The sequence below is a fragment of the Pinus tabuliformis genome, chromosome 5_1 (genome assembly GCF_031772625.1).
Source record: "Pinus tabuliformis cultivar Carrire ecotype Pingquan chromosome 5_1, CPIR1, whole genome shotgun sequence".
Classification (NCBI taxonomy): domain Eukaryota; kingdom Viridiplantae; phylum Streptophyta; class Pinopsida; order Pinales; family Pinaceae; genus Pinus; species Pinus tabuliformis.
Genome location: NC_142305.1, coordinates 304,424,128 through 304,429,343, shown reverse-complemented (window position 1 = coordinate 304,429,343; position 5,216 = coordinate 304,424,128). Strand labels below are relative to the sequence as shown.

At 40.0% G+C, this 5,216-nt stretch overlaps 1 pseudogene; it reads right to left on the bottom strand.

Annotated features, from left to right (window-relative positions):
• Positions 1-968: 968 nt before the first annotated feature.
• Positions 969-2,479, bottom strand: LOC149164580 (uncharacterized; annotated as a pseudogene).
• Positions 2,480-5,216: the final 2,737 nt, after the last annotated feature.

Below are 5,216 nucleotides of genomic sequence, written 5' to 3'. Positions count from 1 at the left end.
AACGAACCTCACAAAAATATCAAACAAACTATAGCTGGGGAAAAACAAGTCGACCCCAAGATGAGGGATTTGTTTTATTATCCTTATTAACAAAATAAACTAAAAATAATCAGCGCTTTCCTGAAGGGAGAATGGCGCTCTTTCCACTGAATTCTGTTGATGGTTTGGCTAAGTTTGAGGCAAATCTGGTGAATAGGTGGCATTACAGGTGTCCTTCCCTTTGCTAAAAATAACATAGGCAATCGAAATCTTATTCTCTGCTGCTAGGTGTTCAATCGTCCTTTTTTAAGTTTCATTCACATCTGGAAAGTATATCTTCAAACTTATTTCATGCCTATTTCTGCGCTTTGACGTAATGGCTGCTTACTTTTTCCTCCTGTCATGTGTGACTCAAATCTGAGATCAATAATTTCAATGGCGCCATCACCTCTTGCTGCATATTAGAATCACCATCCTCAGTCCCATACTGGTTGAATGATGAATGCTTATAACTTAGTGCTTTTCTCAAGTGATTATCCCAAATGATTGTTATAATGCATTTTTATCCCAATTATTTCTTTCACATTCTCCATTTGACAGATTGCACTTGTGCAGGTATACTGTGGGAAGAATAACACCAGAGCCAACACGTGATATTTGCACTGCTGATTTTGGTCCAAAAGCTTGGATATGGATGCGGTTCCCTTCAATGACATCGATGAGATCATCAACAGTGGCATCTTCCCTGAACAATACCTCAGCATTTGATAACAGAGTTTTTCGTTAACATGTGTTAATGCCATTGTGCTGTTGAAGGAAATGTCACCAGTCTTTTTCCTCTTGAAATGCATGCGATTGCATGTTGGGTAATGCTTTGCCTTTTTCAAGTAGCTCTGAGACAGCATTCTGTCCATAACAAACTGCAACGGAAGCTACTTCTAAACTGGTGGATTGAGCCTGCGCTTTTTGCTTTGATTTCCGTATCTTTTTCATCTCCTTTGCTTTAGCTTTCGTTTGGCATCTTTCTCCGCCTTTTTAAGAGCCATTTCATTGTAACGCCGCAGAGAAGCCCCGCCAGACTTTGGAGCTCTCCTAGTTGAATCTTTGCTTGATTGCCTGCCACCTGCGTTTGCCCTTACTACATACCTGTGGTAAGTTTTGTGAGATAAAATATTATTTCCATCAAAAACACAACCAGCGAAATGTCCTCCACTTGCAAGCAACACAACCCTCAAGTTTTTCTGATCTCGATATTTCTTTAACCAAGGATTGCAACCTCGCAATCACCTCCTTTTCAGCCAAAGCTAAACCCTTAGCATCATTCTCTTTGACCATAGAGTTGTTATGTTCAGGAAGTAGATCCTCTCTGTCACCCAAAAACAAACTTTTCCAAATTGAGACAATTTCTCCAGACTGTAGGGATATTAAAATTTGGTTTTTCATATTCATGGATCTATTCACAGACTCGGTTTGAGTTTGCCAGCCACAAGTGATAGGATCATCCGACTCTTCATCTGATCCAGAAATACTAGAAATGTCATCATCTTTCAAAAATGTTCCCTGTGCTACTTCCTCAAATTCATCTTCATTGAGAGGACCTCTTCCAATAATTCTCCGTGAATTGACTGATGCAATAGCTTCTGACACCTGAGCTCTTAGATTTTCTTCCAAATTAGGAATATATTCTGCCATGCACATGCCATCAACCCAAACTGGAAGTGTGACATCTTCAATGTCAAATAACTCCTTCAATTGTTTTTGACGCAACTAACTTTATCTGTGGAGAAGATGGCATTTCAGATTGTCTTTTCCTTACAGGAAATATGACCTGTAAGAATATCTACAGGCGGTGTTTCAATGGATACCCAACCAGAATATTGCTTAAATCAAGGTCCAAAAGGGGAACAGCAAACTTCACTGCATCTGGCCTCTCAATTCCAGATAACAAACTAATCTCCAGTCCCTCCCTAGGAATAATGGTGCTGATTTCAAATTTCAATCTGGGATCATCTAGTTCCTCAACACGCTTCCTTTGATAACCCATGTACAAATTCCTTAATTCAAGAATGAGTCGCAAAAGCCCTGATGGGTCTTTAATTTTCTAGTCACAAAAAATGTCCCAAATTGACTGAGATGTTTCTTGACCTTCACCTGTAAAGGAAAGGGGCTGAAAGCTATCATCATCCAGTCCAAAGATGATATCCGGTGCAGCCCAAGGGTATTGAGAATTATATATTACATCCCATTTAATGTAATCAAGACAACATGGTAAAAGTAAGGTGAAGCGATCTGCATAGCGTGCATTTCTTGAACCATAGGAAACTTGCTCAACCTCAATAAAATAATCTTTTGGTGTATGAAACCAGGCTGTAAGGCGTGCAGAGCGCTGCTTGTCCTCCCCAATCCCGGGCAAATAGTCACGTAAGCATTCTTCACCCTTATGTGAAGCACAGAGAGCTAAAAGAGATCCATACATGACTGAATCAAATTTCAAAACCATCCCTTTGAAATCCTCTAACAACTTGCAAGCTTTGGAATACCCATGTCGAGCTTTAACACAACCTTTCCATGTTGCTTCATCCAATCAAAGAGCACATGAATCTCTTCACTGTCATCCAACTGCAATGGAGCTGTAACACCATAAAGACAACCAAAATATATACCTGCATTTTGCAATACCTGCTCTCCACAAAATATATATAAATGATGCTTTGAAATTGTGTTTGTGCAGGTAGAAGTTTTGAAGTTTGCTGTTGTCTTAAGAAGAGCTGAAGATAAATTACATAATTTGAAAAGCAACATTAATGATTTCTTCTTCAAAACCCTGTTTTGAAGAAGAATCAATCTCTGATATAAGACAGAGTCTAACACATGCAACAGTAGTAAGATAGCAACTAAAACTAAAACAAAGCTACGAAAAGCTAGTATACATGTAAATGACAAAAAGCATTCAAAGAAATCAAGAAAACAATAATCACACAGGAGAAAACATAAAAAACGACAGAAATGTTGAAAAAGACAAGTTGAGGCCACTTACCCATGAATAGCTGAGCCAGATGTGTCGAAGGGTCCAGAATGTGTTGTGGGATGTCCGAGCTCCAAGATCAATGTGAAGGAATGAGCTTTGATGCGTGGAATAAATAATTTTTGATCTCATGACGCGCATGCCACAAATCTAGGAAAAAGAGACACTTGGAGGAAAGTTTTTAAAACAACTTTGCATGTAACCTCCAGCTACTAAAAATAGCTCCCTGAATCATGTGATGCTTTTTTCATGTTGCCTTTTGCTATTCCGAGAAAAAGTAAGCTATGCATGCAAGTCAAGTTTCCTTGCTCCCGACCGGAACTAGTCAATCAAACTTCTCATGCATGCAGCTACTCAACTGCTTGAAGGAAATGCACATTTCTGGCTAGGAGCTGGGTTGGTTGCCCAGGAGATTTGTGCAATTTCTAGGTAGAGCAGTTGACTGCTACCCAGATTTGTGCAATTCTGGGCTCAGTAGCCCTACTGGGGAAAATTGCGCAATTTTCACTGTGAGTGTTGACTGGAAGAATTGTGCAATTTTGGAGCCCAACAGGTTGCCACACATGATTGCGTAATTTATGGAGGGAAGGCTAGTTTCCCTCCAAAAATGCACAATTTCTTGGGGGATCTGCTCAGCCTGGAGCTGGACCAAGTCCGAGTGATTAGCCTATGAGGGGAATGCATCAAGCTATGATCGATAGGATGCCTTTTTGCAAGCAAAAAATTGAAGCTGGTGTACTTGACAAAGCAAGACAAGGTGTTGCGAAAGGTTGGTAGGGAGGCTCCAAAACGAAGCTAAGGAAAAATTTAGGAGGGTGGTTGTAGTTGCTACAACACTTGGTGACACACTGGTAGAACTCCAGCTCTTTGAATGGAACTTATTCGTGAAAAGCAAGTCTAACACCTTTGGAAGTATTGTTCAGTTTTCAACTCATCTTGGTTTCACACTATCTTGATTGTAAGATGTAGCATCTGCCAAACTCTTGGTCAATTGACACACATTCCAAGCCAAGGAAACACAATTGTCTTGATTGGGGTTGAGGGGTATATTGGTGCAGAAGTAGTATAGCCATCAAAGTCTTAGTTTCATCTCTGGTGTTGCTCCGCTACCAACAGGCCTAGACATTATCCCGACGGAGTCACATAGGAACACAAGCATGGCTACGCTGCCAGCGAGCCTAGTCAGTACCCCGACAGAGTTACTTGCATCACCTCCTTGCATAGGAAGCCTTTCTTTTATTTCACCTTATTCATTTTCATTTTGAATTTTTCATTTTTTTCATTTTTTCATAACTATGCATAACACTTATTCATTTCAGAGGCAGAAGAGGGATCCCGACTTATTAAGAGTAGAAGAGGTTGTTCCAGCAAAGAAGTAGTTTATTGTATCTCTGACATGCCTATTAAGGTTTCCCCCCTCACCTTACTCTACTTGAATGAGCTCAATAGGGTTAACTCAAAAACAACTGACTAGAGAAGGTGACACTAGTTAGCATGCAAGCGTTGTGTTTTAACCAAGGTTCACTTCGAACAATATGTATTTTCCTTAGACATATCATAGACAAAAAGTAACAAGTTCCTCATACAGAGGCAAGATGACAGATAATTGAGTAGTGATAGCTGCACAATCCATCTTGTACTTCACCCAACTCGTTTCAAGAGTCATACATGGTTTCATGTGAAACTAAGCTAAGAATGAAACAAGCGAACTAAAAAACAACAAAGCAAAGCAAGAGCAGAAGCGAAAGTGAAAGAAAATTGAGTAAGCAAACAAACAAACAAACAAAGTGAGTAAGCAAACAAGCATGCAAGAAAACTGACTAAAAGAAAACACTACTCCTACACCTAAACTAAAGGTGCATAGGCCTGATCATGTGAAGTGATACTTCCAAGGCACATTGGTTGACCCATGTTGGTGAAGGCTTGGTCCACGAGCAACCCAGTTGCGTGAACCAGCAATCAAGAAAGATATAATAATGAAGACAACCACGCTTCATGTTTCAAAGTGCCCATAGGACATAAGTGAGTACAAGTGCATGGTGAGAAGTCCGTGTAATTATCATGAATCTATGTGACACTGCGCACAATTTTGAAGCATAATCACACTCTTGACTATGACATGCAAGCAAACGAAAGAAACAAAGATAACTTGTGTCGTGAACGAATGCTTGCAAAGTAATATTCCTCCAATGCATGAGAGATGGGATCGTGT